This window comes from Ambystoma mexicanum, chromosome 4p, assembly GCF_040938575.1.
Source record: "Ambystoma mexicanum isolate Mex_15411 chromosome 4p, UKY_AmexF1_1, whole genome shotgun sequence".
Lineage (NCBI taxonomy): Eukaryota > Metazoa > Chordata > Amphibia > Caudata > Ambystomatidae > Ambystoma > Ambystoma mexicanum.
This window is the reverse complement of record NC_090927.1, coordinates 285085551-285107238: the sequence shown is the minus strand read 5'-3', so window position 1 is coordinate 285107238 and position 21688 is coordinate 285085551.

Genomic DNA, 21688 nt, shown 5'->3' with positions numbered 1-21688 from the left:
GATACCCTGGCCTCGGACCTCAATTTTACTACCACCAAACTAATGACCAACCCCCTCTAGTGACTTCAATACAATGAGCGAGATAACATCTGTTCCCTTGCGGGACTGTTAAATCATACACCTTGTCCTGTCCGTATGCTTACCTTCTTACTAGGTGACTCATTCTTCTTTCTGTCAAGAATGTCCCTGCTACTTAAAATTCATGTGCAGCAGCTAACCACAGAGATTAAAATTACGTGCATTTGTGGAAGTGCTTGGGCAAGTGCTGTTTGCTATCACGCTGCTCCGCTGCCTTCTCTGGAAAACCAAAGAAAGAAAATGTCATTTGTTCATTCAAAGACTTTGTATTTATTAAATGTATATAGTGCTTTAATCCAAAGCGCTTCACATAAAACAACAAGAATACAAAGAAAGCATTAAGTACAAGTCATGAGTCAAAACATCAAGAACAGTAAGTAGAACAATTTGTCGAGATCATAACTTTAAGAACCTGGGTAGGGGTAGTAAGGGAGGAGGTAGTTAAGAATTGTCAGGAGGGAGGATGAAGTAGGTGGGATTCTAAGGAAGATCAGAAGGAAGAGCATGCAGAGATAGAGCAGATGGGGAGAGGTAAAGAGTTCCAGTGGAGAGGGGCAAGGAGTTGGAAAGACCGGAAACGGGAAGGGGCATAGGCAGGGGGAGAGATAGTGTGTAGGAAGTGGTCAGCAGAACGGAGGGGGCGAGAGGGAGAGTAGAAAGAAAGGAGGGAGGAGAGTTAGGGAGGGAGGGGCAAGATTATGAAGAGATTTAAAGACAAGACAGAGTAAGTTAAATTTGAGTTGGGAGTGAAAGGAGAGCCAACCAAGAGAGGAAAGCAAAGAGGAGATGGAGTTGTGAGGAGAGAGGGAGAAAAGAGTGAGGATTTCAGAATGGTAGAGGGATTTGAGGGGGGCGAGTTGAGAGGAGCGGAGACCAAAGAGGAGAGCTGAGCAGTAAAAGAGACGAGAAAAGACAAGGGAAGAAATTAGAAGTTTGGTGGCATGGAAGGTGAGAGAGGAGTGGATTTTGCGGACATTGTGGAGGTGGTAGCGGGAAGCACGTGAGGTGAGAGATATGGTGAGTAAAAGAGAGGTTAGAGTCGAAGTGGAGGACTAAATTGCGGGTGGTGGCAGAGAAGGGGAGCTGAGTAGGAGGAAAGAGGATATGAGGAGGAGGAGAAGGGGGAGGAAAGGTGTTGGCAGGAAAGAATAAAACTTCAGTTTTGTCCGTATTTCGGGTGAGAAAGTGGGAAGACCATCCAGTTTTTGATAGCGGTGAGACAGGAAGAGAGTTTGAGGTGGATGTCAGGAGTGAAGGAAGAGAAGGAGAGGAAAAGCTGGGTATCGTCAGCATAGAAATGGTAAGAGATACCAAACGAAGAGAGGATACGGGCTAGAAAGGAGGTGTAAAGGCAGAAGAGAAAAGGGCCAAGTACGGAGCCTTGGGGACACCAAAGTCAAGGGAGTGAATAGGGGAGGAGCGGCCGCCCCAAGAAATAGCAAAGGAGCAGTTGGAAAGGTAGGAGGAAAACCATTTGAGGACAGAGCCACAGAGGCCAAAGGAAGAGAGAGTGTTGAGGAGTAAGGGGTGGTCGACAGTGTCGAAGGCGGCAGAGAGGTCAAGGAGAATGAGTATGGAAGAGTGTTTGGAATAGCGAGCAGTAAGGAGGGAATTGAGAACAGAGATGAGAGCAGTTTCAGTGGAATGTTTGGGGCGAAATCCGGATTGGGTAGGGGGGGGAGGAGGGAGATGTTGGAATCGAATGCTGAAAGCTGGGAGTAGACTAGACCTTCCAGGAGCTTAGAGAGGAATGGTAAAAGAGAGATGGGACAAAAGTTAGAAGTCAGAAGGGGGTTAGCAAAGGTTTGTTTCAGGATGGGGATGATAGTATCATGTTTGAAGGCTAAAGGAAAGGTAGCGGTAGTAAGACAGATGTTGAAGAAAGAGGTGATGTGGGGTATGAGGAGAGGGTAGATTTTTAGAATTAGAGGAGTGCGAAGTGGACCAGAGGGGGCAGCAGTGGGATGAGTTTTAGATAAGAGGAGGGAAACATCAGAGTGAGTGACAGGGGTGAAGTTAGACATGTAGAAGGAAGGGGTGGAGAGAGATGGGCAAGGAGGAGAGTAAGTGGGGGAGTGAAGGATGTTTTGTCGTAAGGTGAGTATCTTAGAGGAAAAGAAGTCAGCGAAGTCAGAAGGTGAGAGAGGAGAGGCGGTAGAGTGGTCAGGAGTGGGAGGGAAAAGAAGATGAGTTAGGGTTTGGAAAATACGGCGGGTGAGAGGATTGAGAGTGGAGAAGGTTAGAGAAGTAGGATCGCTTGGCTGAACTAAGGCAGGAGTCGTAAAGGGAATGTTAAGAGAAATACAAGGCTTGGTTGGCTGGTGACCTGTGATTAAGCCAACGTCTTTCAAGGCGCCGGAGTAAGCTGTGCATTGACAGAAGGTGAGAGGAAAGCCAGGGTTGGGCGGGTTTAAGGGAGGGGCAAAAGGGGGAGAGAGGGAGGAGGATAGAGTGGATAAGGCTTTTTTAGCAGAGAGAGAAGAGAAGAGAAGAGGGGGAGAGGCGGGAGGGAGGAGATACAGGAGTCATAGAAGTGAGAGGGGTTACATTTGCAGAGGTCCAGTCGAGAGAAAGAGATGGAGGAAGAGGGAGGAGGGAGAGGAGAGGCAGGGGGAGTGAGGGAGAAGGAGAGCAAGGCATGGTCCGAGAGATAGTTGGGGAGGGTGGAGACCGGGGAAAGGGTGAAGGAAGAGACAAAGATAAGATCGAGAGTGGAACCAGAAGAATGCGTGGTTGAAGTAGGTAGGGGGAGAGAAGATAGGAGTCGAGAAGAGAGAACAGAGGGGAGGTTTGGTGGAAGGAGGAGAGATGAAGGTTAAAGTCGCCAAGTACAGTTAGGGCAAGGGGGAGGGAGAGATGAGGGAGAGGAGGTGGTCAAGGTCATCATAGAAGGAGGTGAGGGGGCCAGGTGGGCGGTAAATAATTAGAAAGGAAATAGCATGGGGGAGGTGAAAGATTTGTACAAGTATTCAAACGAGGGGAGGACAGGGAGAGAATTGAAACAGGGGGAGACAGGCATTTAGGTTGAAAGAGAAGACAGATGCCATGGCCACTGGGACAGGGGACGTGAGTAAAGGAGGAGTAGGAGGTGAGAGAAGCAGGTACAGTGGATTTGAAGGGGGGGTCCAGGTTTCGGTGATACATAGGAATTGAAGATGTAGCCGTAGAAACAAGTCCAGTACTGCAGCGGTTTTGTTACAAAGAGATCGAGCATTCCAAAGGGCGATGTTGAAGCTATTGGAGGGTTGAACTATGGGGGGGGTAGATAAGGTTGGGGCGGGGAGTTTGGGAGGATGGGTATTGGGGCGAGAGGAGAGCGGGAGGGGAGTTTGAATGTGGAGATGGTCATAATGAAGAGGCAAAGGAATTTGAGAAAGGGCAGGGAGGTAAGGTGGGGGAAGGGATGAGAGAGGAGAGGGTAAGAAAGTGGGGGGGTGGAAGGTGGGATCTGGCATGCCTGAGGGAGCAGTAGCAGCAGGTGGAGGCATAAGACAAGTAGGCGAGAAATAGGGGGTCCAAAGGGTAGCGCCACGGCATGTTGGGTGAGGGATTCGGGGCGTAATGCAGAGAGAGAGGAGATCAGTTTCGGCTGGTGGCAGGCCTATATGGGAGGGAGCAGCAGGGGAGCACAACAAGATCTGGAGTAGTGCGCTACAGGGCTCTACTTCAAGGGATGGTGTGAGGAGGGGGAAGTGAGGGGAGTGAGGGAGAGTAGGGAACTGGTCTGAATAGGACTAGACAGGAGGTGTAGGAAAGATGCTGGGAAGTGATTGTAGCAAGAAGGAGGGAGGGAGCAGGGCAGGCAGTTAGCAGGAGAGGCCTGGAGGTAAGGCCTGGAGTGAGGCACCTGGAGGTAAATCCCTCTTGCAAGTGCTGGAGTGCTGCGCCTAAAGGTAAGTTCTTCTTGTAATAAGAGGGAGGAAGGGAGCAGGGCAGACAGTTGGAGTAGAGAAGGTTTGGAGGTAAGTTCTGAAGTCCTGGGGCTGGAGGTAAGTCCCTGGAGGAGTGGGGTGCAGATGCACTCTGCGACGGCAGGTGACAGGACAGAGGTAAGTCACTGGAGGAGTGGGGAGCAGATGCACTCTGGAATGTCAGGTATCAGGAGCAAGGGGATCCCAGCGGTCTAGGTCGGAGTGCCGCGGTGATCCGCTGTTAGAACTATAGCATAGTGCAGGTTCAGTGAGGCGGGGGCTAACCACTGCAGTAAGTAAGCAAACGCCTCACAGTCAGAACTTGAGCGGGCGAGAAGGTGAGCCTTAGGAGATGAGGAGCACAGGTGATGTCTGCTATGAAGGGAGTCAGGAGTGGGGGCCTGCCAGATGTTGGGCGCGGAGCAAGCTTAGGTGGCCAGGTGGGTGCAGGCTCGGGGTGTAGAGTGAAGGCTCGGGAGGTGGAGGCCAGCTGGGAACCACCAGCCGCGACACACAAGCAAACGTAAAGCTGGTAAGTCAAGAGCGGGCCTGTGGTGGAGCCCTTAGAGATGTGAAGCACTGGGGCGATTCACTTCGATGAATGCCAGGAGCAGAGAGGCCCAGTAGCCCAGGCCAGTGCGCAGCGGTGGCTAGTAGTCAGATGTTGAGCGCAGCGGAGGCACTGGTTGGAGGGGCCCAGCTGGGTGCGGGCGCAGGCTCTGGTTGGAAGGTGATGGCACAGGGAGGCCGGAGCCGGCTGGGAGCTGACAGCTGCAGGGCTTACATGAGCTTCACACTGATAGGTCTTGAGCGGGCAAGGAGGAGAGCCCACGAAGATGAGGAGCACAGCTGTACTCACTGCGTTAGTTGTAAGATGTTGAGCGCAGTGCAGGCATGGAAAGGTGGAGGCCAGATGGGTGCAGGCTCAAGCTCAGGGAGCAAGGTGCAGGCTCAGGGAGGTGGGAGCAGACCAGGGGCTGATGGCCGCAGCACTCAATGCGAACGTTCCACAGGTGGGTCCAAAGCCGGCAAGGAGATGAGCTCGAGAAGATGAAGAACACAGCAGCACACCCACCGTAGGATGTCAGAAGCAGAGGGCTCGGCCGCCCAGCCCAGTGCAACACGGGCAGTCCTCTGTCAGTGTCAACTCTTGGACATGGGAGCTGTGGCGCTGCCCCTTGAAGGGACGCGCAAGCGGCGGCTTGACGTTGCACGCCGCCGCGTTCAGCATAAATAAAGGGGGCGTTCCCGGCCGCGTTAGTGCGACCGGGAAGCCCGAGACAGAAGGATGTGTGTCGAGTGAGTCCTTGTGTGCTGGGGGCTTACGGGTATCTCTGGGGGTCAGGACAAACCCCCAACAGTGGCGACGAGTGGGGGATGATGCCTGGGCCCGACGGTGACGAAATCTGATTTTTTTTTCCCTGGAACAGAATCACAGCATTTCGTTCGGTGCCGTAGGCTGTGCATCACACACGCGGCTGGCGGCCATTTTGTATGTGGGGCCGTGGAACTTCACTGAGCTCCTGTTTGGGCGGTGAATGGCATCCAGGCCTAATTTTTGGACATACTGCTTGCAGGCAGTTATACCTGCATGCCCATACCCGTTTTTTGATTTTTCAAATCTTGGGTCTCCTACGTCGAGTCAAGCAAGGAGAAGGGCTACAATGGCTGGGCCTGCATAGCCCTGATCTCTTTCTTGGTTCAATTTTTGGAACATCTGTGCCCACATGGTGCTGCTGCAGCTGGGGTTCTGATCACTTCTTCATCACCTTCATCATCAGGCTGGAGAGTTTCCTCTTCTTCATCCTCTTCATCATCAGTGAAGACTGCTGCAGCGGTGGACCCTCTATTTTCTTCTTCTTTGTTCTTAATCATGTCCAGTTGCTGTGTCTGCGCATGAGGCAGTCTGGAGAGAGAGGCACTATACCATCATCTTCTTCGCCCCCAGGTTGGACATTTCTTTTGCCTGGGTGGGCCATCAGTACTTTGTGGTGGTAGTGGGGGTTGAGTTGTGGCCCCCAAGGTCTATGCTGGGGGTGCCTGTGCGCTCAAGCCCATGAGTGAGGCTGGTGATCAAGACGGTGGGCTGCCAGCAGTTCAGCAGTTTCCCCAAGACGACGGACAAGCAGCAGCTCAACAGCAGGCCCCTCCAGCTCCAGCAGAGGGTCAGGCTCCACTGCCTCAGGCGCCACCACAGGCAGCAGTTCCACAGCAACCCCCTCAAGCTCTAATAGGAGGCCAGGCTCCTTTGCCTCAGGTGCCGCCCCAGGCAGCGGTTCAACAGCAACCCCCGCAACCTCTAGGAGGAGGCCAGGCTCCAGTGCCTCAGGCGCCGCTGGTGGTGCAGCCGATTGCCCAGCAAGGACTTCCCGTCATGGCTGAAGCACGAGCCCATGCGGCCCTGCAACCCATCCCTGAGTTTGACGTGTCGGGCCCGCCGTCCAGCATTGGGCCCAGATGGAAGAGGTGGGTTGATCGCCTGGATATGTACTTTAGGGCCGCGCAGGTGACGGATGATGACAGCAGGCTGGCGACTATTCTGTATTCGGCGGGGCCTTCGGTCCAGGAGATATTTGAGTCGCCTCCACCAGGGGATGGCTCCTATAATGCGGCAAAGACTGCCCTCCAGGCTCATTTTCTTCCCCTTGCCAACTCGGACTATGAAAGATTTGTAATGCTCTCTGCGAAACAAAAGGAAGATGAAATGCTGGACACCTTTTATGGATGCCCAGGTGGATGAGGCAGACAAGGAGGAGGAAGAGAACATCTTCTTTGTCTCCAGTGTGGGAGTCCTGAGAGGGAAGAACAGGAGACAGCCGAGGTGTGTTGTGGAGGTCAATCACTCGCCAGTCCCGGTCCTGGTAGACACAGGGGCGCCAGTCAATGTGATGGCCCCGGGACATTATGATGCCATGGACGCGCCCCCCAAGCTAATCACACCGAAAACTCGCATTTTTGCATTTGGGGGGCTGGAACTGATCCCACTGGATGGGGCTTCTTGGCGAAGGTGGAGCATGATGGCTTGCAGATCACTGCCCGGTTCTACGTAACGCCTGTAAGCACAAACACTCTGTTGAGCTGTGCCGCAGCCGAGGCTCTCGGCATTGTCAGTTTTGTTCACTCTGTGTACCTGGAGGACATTAACGACCTGCTTGATAAGTATGCCGCTCTCTTTAATGGAATTGGACAGATGGCTGGTGACCCAGTGAGGTTGCATATTGATGAGTCCGTGCAGCCCATTGCCCTGAAACACCGCAGGGTACCATTCCACCTTCGTGAGCCGGTGGAAAAGGAGCTGGACAACCTTGTTAACCTCGACATAATTGAGAAGGTGGAGGGCCCGACCCCCTGGGTGTCCCCGATTAGCGTGGCAAGGAAACCCAAGCAACCTGACTCTGTCCGTATCTGTGTTGATATGAGGCTGCCGAACAAGGCCATTAAGAGGGAGAGGCACCTTACCCCAACCATTGATGACATCATTGCAGAGGTGCAGGGGGCTCGTTTCTTTTCCAAGCTGGACCTCCGGGCGGGCTATCATCAGGTGGTCCTCCACCCGGAATCTAGGTACATCACCACGTTCACCACCCACCGGGGACTCTACCGCTACAAAAGACTTAGCTTCGGAGTGTCCTCGGCAGCGGAGGTTTTTCAGAATATCATCTGAGGTGCCCTCGCACACCTAGAGGGCATTCTGAACATTAGTGATGATATTTTGGTGTTCGCGAGGACAGAGGTGGACCATCTGCGGAGGCTGGCAAAGACATTCGAGAGACTGCAGTCACTTGGCCTCACCCTTTACAGGGAAACAAGTGAGTTCCTGCGCCCCTACATCAAGTTCTTCGGCTTTGTTTTCAAAGAGGGGGGTGTGTCACTGGACCCCAGGAAGGTCCAGGACATCAAGAAGGCACAGCCACCCGAGTCGGTGTCCGATGTGAGGAGCTTTCTTGGCATGGTCACTTACTGTGGGAGGTTCATTCAAAATCTCGCCTCCAGGTCTGAGCCCCTCGGGGCCCTGACGAAGAAAGAATCCACCTGGCACTGGGGCCCGCTTGAGCAGACGGTGTTCGAGGACATCAAGGGCGTGCTGACGGCTGAGGACACCATGGCGTTTTTCGACCCGGCCTTACCATCGGAGGTCATCGTGGACACCAGCCCATTTGGCCTGGGTGCCGTGCTAACTCAGATAGATCGTGACGGGGGTGTCACTGTCTGAGACGGATCAAAGATATTCGCAGATTGAGCGTGAGGCGCTGGCGGTTCTCTGGGGCTGCAGGCACTTCAGGCTCTATGTCCTGGGGCGCCAGGTGATGGTCGTGACAAACCATAAGCCCCTGCTTACCATTCTGGCAGGGTCATGATCGAAACCACCGGCGAGGATCGAGCGGTGGATGCTCGCTCTTCTGGAGGTCACCATGGTGTATAGGCCGGGGGCGAACAACGCAGCGGACTATCTCTCCCAGCACCCGCGACCGCATGGGGGAGTAGAATATGACACATGTGCTGAGGAGGCCGATGATCATGTCCGAATGGTGGTGGAGGCGGCCACGCCCAACGCAATGCCTCTGGCCGAGCTTGAGACTGCAGCTGCCGAAGATGAGTGCTTCCAAATCCTAAAGCACTCCATGCAGCAAGGCTCCTGGAAGTCGGTGCTGGAATCCTTGGCGGGGCGGACTCAAGATGCCAAGACAGGACTGGAGCAGCTGTGGAGGGTGAGGGAGGAACTGTCATTCTTGGCGTCGGGCATGCTGTTCAGAGGTGACCAGATAGTAGTCCCTCAGTCCAAGGTAAAGGACGTGATCACCCTCGCCCACCATTGACACCAGGGCGCGGCAAAGACCAAGGCCAGGCTACGACTGAAGGTTTGGTTCCCTGAACTGGAGAGGAAGGTGGATGACTTTGTGGCCACCTGTGTCTGGTGTCAAGCTGCATCTCCCCTACAGCGAGAACCCACCATTGAGGGAATGCCTTGAGGCACGCGACCCTGGGAAGTGGTCCATACGGACTTCGGATCAACAACCATGGGCACCCACTTCCTAGTGATCGTCAACGAATACTCAAGGTATCCGGAAGTGGAGTTCATGGACTCTGTGGCCTTCGAACACGTGGTGGTGGCCGTGGAAAAGGTGTTTGCGGCCCATGGGTTCCCCCTCACGCTGTGCTCTGACAACGGGGCGCCATTCCAGAGTGAACGGTTCTCGGAGTTGATGGAGAGCTGCGGGGTACAGCACCGGAAGATAACCCCCTTGTGGCCTAGGGCAAATGGAGAAGCCGAAAGGTTAATGAGGACACTGAACAAGACATTCAGGATCGCCCAAGGCCAGTCCCTCCAGAGAGCCCCCTATCAGTTTCTGCGGGTGTACCGCACCACCACGCATGCGTCCACGTGGGTGGCTCCGGCTGAGGCTTTGTTCAGGTGCTGGCCGAGGGGTCTGATACCCGAGGTCGGGGAAAAGGAGCCAGGGGTGATCGACAACCAACAGGTCGAGGTGGACCGGCGGTTGAGGATCGAGCAGGAGAACATGCGAAGAGGGCTCCGCCCGCAGAGGCTGGAGCCCGGTGACAAGGTCCTTATCCACAACAGAAACCCCCATTGAAAACTCTCCCTTCCCTACGAGCCGGAGCCATTGGAGGTTGTGGCCGTCAAGGGGTCTATGGTGACTGCCTCCGGCAGAAGGCTCGCTGTCACCCGGAATGTCAGCTTTTTCAAAAAGCTGGGGGACCCGAGAACTGACCCACCCCCGGAACCGGTCTTGATGGAGATGCCTGACGACGGAGGAGGCCCCTCCAGCACACCTGGGTCCCCTGTCAGAGGAACGCCTGCGGATAGACTACCCGTGCCGGAGGTAAGTGGGAGGTACCCCCCGAGGGCTGGGCGAGGGAAACCCGCTTACCTCAGCGATTACGTGCTGGGACATTTGTCTGATCGACCTGAGTCCGGGGATTGTTGAGTAAGGGGACCCGGGTGGTTGATAATAAAGGGGTGTGTGGGGAAACTGTTTTGAAGTGTTGATTTAGTAGAGTTGTTTGATTTGCAGTGTGTACTATTAAAGTGTTTCTTGTTTGTCCTCCCGAAAAGGGAGGAGTGTGGCGCTGCCCCTTGAAGGGATGCACACGCGGCGGCGTGACGTTGCATGCCGCCGCGTGCAGCATAAATAAAGGGGGTGTTCCCGGCCGCGTCAGTGCGACCGGGAAGCCCGAGACAGAAGGACGTGTGTCGAGTGAGTCCTTGTGTGCTGGGGGCTTACGGGTATCGCTGGGGGTCAGGACAAACCCCCAACAGGAGTGATGGCGCGCTGCTGAGCTCCGCCACCTTAGAGCATGTGAAGGCGGGAGCCCACAATGGTGCGAACGCGGTTGGAACCCACGAGCAGAATTCTGGTGGATTTAGTTATCGGTTCTTATTGGAAGCTGGGCTGGAGGTGCCAGGAGTGCATGTAGGCAGGATCGTGCAGAGGGGGCTCAGAAAAGAGAAATAATTACTGATCTGAAACGGTTTGACACAGCCTGAGTGAAGGAGACGGTGGATCAGGCTTCCGTGCTTCAGCGCCCCCTGGTGGTAAGTGTACTGCCCTTTGTAGACTGCCTAAAACGTTATGGACTCTATCCCTCAGCTGTAGTTCTTAAGTATACTTATACTGCTCTTCTATTGTTTTATTATTGCAGATATTCCAGCAATTGTTGGTGCTACGTTTAGCCCCGCCTCCTGACCCGGATAACCCTACATAAGGGTCAACGCGCACGCATTTGAGGAAGTGCTTTGGCAAGTGCTGTTTGCTGTTTGCTGTTTGCTGACTCGTGGATAGCAGCAGCAAACCTTTAGGTAATATTCAGCACATAGTTTGTATCATTGGACTGTAGTACACCTGGCTTGTGTTGGGGAGTAACACTGTCCGAGTGAGCGTTCTTAGTGTTTGTGTGTGTGTAACCCACACCTTGCCTGCTTTATCCCGCTCTATCCTGCTGTTCGTTTGCTGTCCATATGTTAGACACTCACCGTGGCATTTTGTGTAGCCATTTTAGTTGACTTGAAGAATTTGCTGGGCCATTTTAGTTGACTTGAAGAATTTGCTGTTCAACCCGATATGCCTACCTCGGGTTTGCTAATAGTCCAGTTTCACCTTAAATAGTATCCCCTCATGCGGCTTTGTACTGTTTCTGACATTCCCTCCCATCCCTGTTTCTGCCTTTATGTTTCTGTTTATGTCTGTCTGAGGAACCTCTGGGATAGCCGATGGGGACCGGAGATATGGTGGACAATAGCGGTACTGTTACCGATCATGGGGAGCTGAAGCCTATGCGTCGTTGTCCCAAGATCTGCCCACCGAAAAATCATCGCTAAAATGGTACCAGTAACTAAGGTTAGAAAAATGACAACTTATTTCCCCCAAGTGAGTGAACTAAGTAAAACTGAGGAATAAAACGCTGTTAACAATATTGTGGCAGAACTGAATCTCTCACTGAGCTATCTGGGTACAAAGTTGATCGACAGTGTTATTACAGTGTGGGGCAAGTCAGTGACTCCAGATAATGTAGTTACTGTGATGGAACTGGCGAGCTATATAAATGAACCAAACAGTCTTTGACCTCAAAATAGTCCCCCTCTTTATGATCTAACCCCGAAGGGAAATGACCCGGTGGTGGAGCCTCAAGTATTGATGCATGAAAAAGCTATCATAACCGTCATGGTCCCGATAGTTTCCCTGAAATCAGTAACGATTTAGATATTTGCTCAGATGTTCCAGAAGTATAATACATGGGTGATATAATGGACATCTCATCCACTCCTTGTCCCATGAGGTTAGACCCTCAATCCTTTTTTGACACTAGATCCGTCCTAACATTTGGTAAAGATAGTCAACATGGGGTGTGTGCAAACCCTACCGAATTGGTAGAGAATGCTCTGGAAGGATTGGCGGACCATAACGCTCAAATGAATGTACATGAAATGGCTGATACCAGCAGGAATGATAGTAGTGATACGAGTATGACATTGACTGATATGTTTAGGGCTTTTGAATATCTGCTGACCTCCCTGGTTGATAAATGCAAGAGGCTAGAGAACAAACTTGACATTCAGTCCATCCTTCTCCATAAGAGTATTAACTGTTGTCAAAAAACAGTGAGAGACGAGGGCTCCTATACTGATGTAAGTGGAATTGATATGAGTGGAAATGTTGAATGTAATGTGTTATCAGCTGTAGCTGTGGCCAATACTGGTGTTAAAGCTATACACACTGATGGTTTAGAGAAGGCCGGATTAACATCCAAAGGTGGATCTATTAAATTTAAAATAAAGTTACATCTCAGGCATTTATGTATGCCAAGAGACCTAAGCCACGTTAGAATCCATGTATTGCACCCAAGAACAGAGTGTCTGGAAATATTATTCACCTTGATGTCACTGAGATCTCTAATGAATCCATTTCTATGCCTACTGATGTTGTAATCCCCGTCCCACCTGTTTTGGGGGTGGGGGTCCTGCCTGGAAGTGATGTGGTTGTAGTTGTACCCCCGCCACCTGGAATTTGTGGCATATCTTGGCATTTGTGCAGGTGCAGACCAAAATGTTGCATGCTCAGCACAGGTTATGAGTTCAACAACCCAATCGGGGGTACTTGGACAAGCTAAACTGACGGATATCTGGGCAGTACCTACACAAAACTGAAAGAATGCAGCGACCACCAACTCACTGGTTGCTATGGGTGACCAATTTAAAGCATTACAATTGCAGCCTGTGTCCTAAGAGGAATATCTTTCACCACCCAATAGAGCAGCTGTAATATGCATATTCCACTCTGTTGTTGCCCGAAGAGTCATCTCATCTGATAACATTAAAATTGTAGACCAGGTCGAAAATATAGCCACCAATATATCTAATATATGGTTCAAGTCTGATGATACGTTGGACTATATTCTCAAATATGAAGTTGAGTTGTATAGACTAGGGAAAATGTCTTCCACCAAAATTAGGCCTAGTACATCCGTAAATATATATGCAAAGAACAAGAAGTGTATACCCCTTACGAATAACAAGGAAACCATGGTAATGAGTACCGGCACATTGTGCAATCATACATTGGGCAGTACCCATAACAATTATGAAGAAGGTGTAACCAATAGACAAAGATCTAACCCTCTGAACTGTACCCGTGAAACACTTGCTAGTGATCTTGGTAGAGTGGCGATGGATCCTGGCTATGGCTACTGGCAATGGCTATCATCCGTATTCAAATCCCAGTTTTCCTCGTTGTCTCGAAGACATTAATATTTTGTATTCATGGAACACGCAAGGATTTTCACACCTCTTTGGTGATGATGGTCTACTGTCCTACATGGACCTTTTTCAATCATTGCCCTTGAGGTAACCTGGTTAACTGATTTCACCCACTTTGATGGTCGTAATACCTTGCAGAGATTGGCCACTAGAGGTTCCATTGGGCGTCCTAATGGTGGCCTATTGATTTTGGTTAGGCAGCCCTGGTCTCTTACCGAGGTTAAGGGGTCTTCATCTATGGTTCAGGTTGCTAAAATCACACATCTACAGAATGCCATTATCTTAATTAATATCTATGATCCCCCTAATCGAGTTGCAACTGACAGCAATGTGTTAACAGTTTAGTAAATCTTAGACGCAGATCTGTGTAATTTACCGATATGGATTATAGGAGATTTTAACGCTGGTATTGATTAATGCAATATGGAGCAATTTGAGAACATTGAGTCTGCCATTGTAACGCAGACAGTCATCAATCGTCAAGGCAAGGCCTGGGCGAACGTGTTAGAGGCATATGGATGTATTCAACTCAATGGTTTCTGTGCTGGGGATGCGCACATGGCCCATACGCAGGTTAGTGGTAAAAGTGTCTCCACCATTGACTATGGGCCTCATTATGACTCCGGCGGTAGCCGTGCCGGTAAAAACAGAGGGCTGCGGCCGGAGTCATGTTTTTTTTCCGGTGCCTGGCAATGGGGAATCACCAGGGCATTACAGCCCTGGCTGTCCCTACGGCCAGGCGCCGGAAAATGAAACTTCCCATTCGAGTTCCATTGGAATGATGCCGGTGCTACCGTCAAAGTCTGTGAGCGGGTGCCGTTCCGCCTGCCAGGTCACCTGGCAGGGGTAAAGACACCCGACCCCGCAAACTTGTACTCTGCTGGTCCCCTAACAACGGTGCCGGTAGCTCACTGGCACCGTTGTTACCGCGACCGCCCGGTTTATAATGAGGCCCTATGTCTTTGTTAACCGGTGGGGCTTGTCACTGGTGGAGGACATCGCTATCCTGACCCGCGAGGAAAGTGACCATCTGCCCCTGTGTATCCTCCTTAAGCCTTTCAAGGATAGTGCAGTGACTAGCCCTTATGATTTAAATGGTGATATTTTCTTAAACAATAGTCGTAATCGCATGAACTGGAATGCACCTAACCTTGTCAAGGCTAAAAATGCCTCTGATTGGCTACTAACCGTTTTTATACAGCAATCTGATGACTCTTGTTCCATCAATACAACAAATATAGTATCTGCTTTTTCATTACTGATTACTTGTGTAAAAGAAATAACTAATAAGAGAAGAAACTATAAAAGCCCATGTGAGCGTTGTAATAAGACGTGCAATAAGTGCTCCAATTGTGACTCTAGAATTGTTGCAGCTAAGAAGCAATTGTGCGCTAATATTTCTGAATTTCTATATCCTATATTACGTGTATAAAGTTCTGCTAAGTTATCAATCACGTTAAATCTGCCAAAATGAAATATCATAGATGGCTGAGGGAGCATAAATCTAGATGTGAAAAGGAGAGATGGCAACAGATTGCACATCTTGCGACCTCTAGAAATACCACCGAAATTTGGAAAGTAATGAGGGGGCAGCAAAACGTGATTTGTCTATAAATTGTGTTCCTGAACCTGCATGGGTTGCCCATATTAAGTCCACACTGGGGGCAACTCTCCCAGAAGATGCCGATGTGTTACTGCTGCGTGTTAAATGGGGATGTAAGGCATCGATCTCAGACATTAGTATAATAATAGAGCGATTCAATAATTCCCACGCTGCAGGACCGGATGGTATATGTGACAGCATTCTTAAATTGTCCATGCGAATGTGGGCTCAGGCTTTACATCTTCTTTTTGTCCATATTGGAGCATTTGGTAAGCTCCCTGATACATGGCGTGAAAGCCATATACTACCTGTATATAAGAAGGGTCCTTGGAATACGCCGGCAAACTACCACATTTTAGCAATACTGGACACACCGGCTAAAATCTTTGCAAAAGTTGAACTTAACTCATGGATAAAAGAGAAGGATATCCTGCCTCCAAATCAGACGGGTTTAAGAATGAAATCCACTACGTCCCATAATCTTTTAATATTGGTTTCCGCTGTTGACTATGCATGGTTGAGAAGGGAGACTGCAGTATACTGTGCGTTTATACGCGTCAGTGCTGCCTTTGACACAGTGATTCGGAACAGATTATGGAGCAAACTAGCTGCATGGAACATTCCGCCCGGGTTATTAAAAATGCTTATGTTACTCCCTACTGGCATTAGCATAAGGGTCCGTCTTGATGGGGTAGGTAAACTATCTGCATCCATATCTACATGTAGAGGTGTGAAACAAGACTGTATTGTGGCAGCAGCTCTTTTTAATCTGTACCTTGCGGTCCTAAAAGATGCGTTCAGAAACTTGAACATTTGCCCAGTGAAAGTAGGCTCACAATCATTTAGTTGGTTTGCTTATGCAGATGACTTACTTTTGTTGGACCATACACCCAAGGGGTTGCAATGTTTAGTTGATGGACTGGGTGAATATGCCGATATTAATGGTCTCAAAGTAAACTGATAAAAGTAAGGGCATGGTGTTTTCTGGGAAATACAAATCGAAAATCAGAACGACATGGATGTTCAATCGTTCACAATTTGATTGTGTAAAATCATATAAATACTTAGTTATACATGTCGAGGATACTCTGAACTGGAACGTGCTTTGGTCTGAAACGAAAGTGAAATGTATGAAATCTGTTAACACCATAAATTCATTTATCGGGCAGAATGGGGGTTACTCAGTTTATACGATCTTGTTGTTGTATACCTCCAAAATCTTGCCAGTACTGAACTATGGCATAGAAGTATGGGGCCATATATTTGCAGATGAACTGAAACAATTTGAAGCGAAAATAATTCAAAAACTGTTCAGAATGCTGTAAGCTTTGTCTGTAGAATTTCTGTACCTTGAATTTGACTTAGATGGGATATTGCCTGATTTCATCTTTAGAGCAGTTATGTGTTTTGAAAACTTGGGATCGTTAAACAATGGCACGATCATGGTAACATATGTACAGGCCTTTCTATGTCTTGACAGATGTTACATGATGGGGACTATGGGCAAAATAATGTCCCTATACAATAAGTGACATGCAGGCTTTGAGTGTAGACATGTGTCTAGCCAAGTATATGTGGTTAAACGATGGTTAAGACAGAAACTAACCGTCTATTGTTACGAAAACAACTACGTACAGTTATCCACCAACATCAATAGTGGTCCATTTATCCAGTACAGAACTACTCGTGTATGTAAGCCCAAATATATAACTGCCTACCCGAGTAGTGTTATAATTAGACAGTATCTGCTTTTAAAATTAAATGTTAGTGATGTTCTAGAGATAAAGGGTGGGAAGGTTGGCCTCCCATGATCTGAACGAATGTGCCGCTTGTGTGGCGGCAATTTATTGGAAACACTGGAACATATAATTGCACAATGTGTTTGCCTGTTTCCTATTCAGGAAAGTTTTGTTAAATCTTATAATGACAGTTTTGACTGTACTGATATGTCTTCTATTTGGTTAAAATTCATGGAGGATAATGAGCTTAATTTTATATTTTTATGGTAAAATGTTATTGGAAATGTAAAGATATTTTAGATATATTGTGATATGGATTTTTAGACCGATTTTACAATGTGTATTAGCTTGCTACTATTCATTTCAATTTTTAGATAGCTTGTCGAATGTCTTCCATGACTTTTCCCTGTTTTTTTTTTAACCTGCCATACTACACAATCACTATGTCTTGAGGGAATGTGTTCTATGTGTTTGCTATGTATTGTCTTCCTTGTATATACAAAGCCGAATGGCTATGAGTATATTAAATAAATAAATAATAATAATACAATACTGCCGTCTGAAAACCTCAGAAAGTCAGTTTAAAAGACAAACATGCATTTTGCAAGACTCCTAGCTACCATATATTTTGCAAAGCACCCCGTTGTGTGGATTGTGTTTATGTTGCATTTGCAGTTTTAATATTGTATCCTTCTACGTGTGTGAAGATCTACTATGTATAAATTCTAAACAACTGTAACACTAAAAGAAACATATCCCATCCATAAATAAATGCACTTAATACATATTGATTTGCAATATCCCACCCAGTTTGCTGCCACCCCCCTGTCATCAATAGGGTGCGTGCAACTTGAATCCCTCCAAATGATGGGGAACCTCCCTGACCACCCCAACATTCCCCCTTTTTGTTAATACTTTAACTGACAAATCACAATCATCATCTTGGAGAACATTGCTACAAATCTCTCACCCAGGTCTCAATATGACATACTTCTCTGCTGAACCAACTCAACTCGTCCCTCCACCATTCCTGTAACCTACACGCTGCTCCACAAAACATGCCAACTTGGTGAATAGAAACAAAACAACTTCAGTTTGAATACCCATATGGGATGAAGTAGTGGAGGCCCTAGTTTGGACAGGGCTTTGGTTATAATGTCAGCAACTGTTGGTACCTGCGCAGAACAAAAATGTAGGATCAGTTGGCAGGAACAAAAAAGGATATGTAAAAAGACAAAAATAGGTATCAGAATCTTCACACCAAGGCTCAACCAAGGGGATACCCACGAGAATAAAGAATCAATCCATGAGTCGTTGGGGATCTCAGCCTCAGTTTCCATAATCACTTTCAGTTTATGCAGGGCAGCAATAGTTCATACTTGGTCACTTGGAGCCATTTGGCATTGGCCACTGCTTGGGTGCCAGGAGGGAAGTAAAGAAGATCTTGTGTTGCTAAACAACCGATATCGATCAGGAATGTCTGCTAAATCCTATGATGATACTGCTGAGAAGTAGTTCGATATATGGTGGTGAAAGGGACGCAAGCGGCACAGGGGACGAAGGGGGCACAGATGTAATTTCGGGCATTGAACAGGCCAAAATCAGGTGCTCTTCAGGGATCACGAGGATGGGTACATGAAGGGCAGAGAGAGTGCACACACCTCGCCAGGCTGGAGGCAACTGCCTGTACTCATTCTGTCCACGGGTCCAAAAGAAGAGCAGACGTACCTTCAGCCAAATCTGTGATGTGCAGCATGTGGCTGCAGTTCCCATTTGTGCCAACAGGGACTGTTCATCACCCTTAAAACATAGAGAAAAATGGGGAAGTGTCTGTATCTTAACAGGTTTTTCTGGTTCTTTGAGTCATGCCATATACTGCAAGGGATGTCTCCATACTGTCCCACACTCTTCGTTTATTTGGGCCACCCCTTCTTCTGAGAATCCCCTCATTCTTCCAGCTCTGCAATTCTTCACCGCTTGCGCCCATCGATTTCTAGAAAAAATAGCTCCTTCCAAGGTCAATGGAACTCTTTGAATACCCCTAATATTTTTGTGTTGTGTACGCTTGGCCATTGAACCATCATCGTCACTTGGTATGATTGATGCCATAATTGACTGCCCTTTAAACTGCCATCAAACCCTACACAGGGCTAAGTGCACTAGACATGGCACATCTGCTACCTCTACCTCACTCTGGATAAACACCCTAGTAACGCCAGAAGCATGCGGGATGAGAGAGCAGAGGTAGCAGTATCCTACATATCTCTCTCTCTCCCCACCTTCCTCATATGGCTATCCCATATGTTGCCAGCTGCAAAACCATGTGCATTAAGTATGGGATTTAATTCATCATTATCAACATCATTATCAAAAAAAATTGGTCAACATTCCTTCTTCCTCTTAACATTTTCTCCTCTGACTTCATAAGATTAGACAATTTTGAGTTGTCTCCAATCATACTGATTGTCATCTTCAGACAAGATGACCCAGGGACCAAAAGAAAACCCACAAAACATTAATTGTTACACAATTGTAAACATTCCTTTTTCTCTACAAATATCATTAAACTCGAAATCTACATTCACACCCCCCTTTGCACCGAAACGAACAGTGAATCCTAAGGACGTACCTAATTTCTATGCCAGCTCCTGCTCCCCTGAAGGTGGAGGGCTGCAGGTATCCCTTCAAGTGTCCTTCAGGTAGATCCAACTCTTGTTGCCCTCCGCCTTCAAGGCAGTCGGAGTCACGTAGATCCCTGTATGCAACGCATGGAAACAGGGATCATTGCAGCGACGCACTAAGGCGCGAATGTCAACGCTGTCCCTGGAGAGAAGCTGTGTTTTGTGCTGATCATCGGTAGTCTTGCCGTTTTCTCCTATTGTCTGTCGGTGAGAAGACACAACCTGAGAAGATATAATCTTAACACTTTCCGTACACAGGGACAAACTTTAAGCCACCGGGAGAATGGACAAGCCATGACAATTATTAGATATCTGAAGTTACTGCACCTCGTTATGTCCACAAAATCGATGTGAAGCTTCTTGAATGGACCAGAGGGCCTGGACAACACACCCCTCACTGACCTCATGGCATTTCCGAGATTGAACTCCTCACATACTACACAATTCCCTACAAATCTACTTACCTGTTCTTGTAGATTAGGGATGGACCAACTGTCTTTGAGCTCTGCTGTGATTTGTCATCAAGCAGTATGTGACGGGTAATGTATTTGCTCCAGTGCCAAAAGAAGCAGCTCCACAGGCATTACTACCTTCCCCATCACTTCCTGTTTCCAAAGCAGATCTGTGGGTGAGAGAACACATCCTCTCTTTTTCCAGAGCTCCTGTTCTTCTAAGGGGTTTTCCCATGTATTCCCATTATCTGGAGCAGCGGGACTGCATTTTACAGGGCTGGTAACTGTACCTGTTGGGACATGGTTAACATTTTCTGGAAACTGATAAAAGAAAATTACACCGCTTCCTACGCTGCCCTGTCTGCGGCATCATTTCCGAGAGCTATCGGACTCATCTCAACTGGCCAGGCTAACACATCAATTAGCCGGGATTGCAGCGTAGCATTCTTACGATTCGTCCGTAGTAGGCCATGACGTCAGTACATGGTTAAACATTGGTGTTGAAAACATTATTCATTGCTAGCAATAACTGGCCTAAGGCCTTCAACTTCAACTGTGATTGCACATGGTCCGCTTACATATTTTAGCAAATAGAAGAAGGTCTGAATAAACAGGATCTTGTTTCAACTACTGACTGCAATCTCAATCCCCCAGACTCCTGGCGTTTCTGAAGACCTTCTAATTTATGCAACCACAACTCCAGAACATACAGCCTCTGATGACCTCCAAAAACAATCAACCACCAGATACCCTGGCCTCTGGCCTCACTTTTATTACCACCAAACAAATGACCAACCCTCTCTAGCGACTTCAATACAATGAGCGAGATATCATCTGTTCCCTTGCAGGACTGTTAAATGATGAACCTTGTCCTGTTCGTACACTGACCTTCTTATTAGGTGGCTTATTCTCCTTTCTGTCAAGAATGTTCCTGCAATTCATGTGCAGCAGCTAAACACAGAAATTAAAATGACTGATTTACACATTTTTATGCCATCTGAAAACCCGAGAAAGTCAGTTTAAAAGTCAAACATGCATTTTGCAAGAGAGTCCCAGTTACCATGATTTTTGCAAAGCAACCCAATGTGTGGATTGTTTTGATGTTGCATTTGCAATTTTAATATTGAATCTTTCTACGTGCCTGAAGAGCTACTATGTATGAATGCTAAGCAACTGTAACACAAGAAGTAACATAACCCATCCATAATTAACTGCACTTAATACAAATGGGGCCTCATTCTGAGTGTGGTGGTTCAAAAACAGCCACACTACAAGTCTGCCAGGTCTGACCCTGCCGGGCGCAGCGGCCCCGCGATGGTGCCTGTGCTTTCGAGTCCCTATTCCCATGGAGACTTATGGGACTCCATGGGAATGGGGACTTACAAGATCTGCTGCCTGACTTCCCGGTCCCCCGAGACTTGTAATGTCCCGGTGGCACCGGGAAGCCAGGCGGCAGATCCATTGTTACGGGGTCGGCCATCCCACCATCATCAATACGGTGCACACAACATGAATCCCTCGTAATCACGGGGACACTCCCTGACCACCCCAACAAAGTGAAATATGAGAAGAAGCTAATAAATATAAAAGCTATAAATGTGAACAAACTTGAGAGAGGGGCAAAAGCCCTACATATGAAGGAGAGAACCATTGAAGAAATGATATGCCAACATTAGGCTGGTATTGTAATAAAGAGAATTGTAATAAAGATATGATATGAAAGCGCTAGCAGGAGAGTACGCTAGGTGAAGAAAATTGTAATAAAGATATGATATGACAGTCCTGACAGGAGAGTACATCAGGTGAAGAGAATTGTAATAAAGATATGAAAGTTCTGGCAGGAGAGTACACCAGGTGAAGCGAATTGTAATAGTTATGGTAGGAATGTCCTGGCAGGACAGTATACCAGGTGAAGATAAATGTGTGAAAGACCGTAAAGTAGTCCTGACA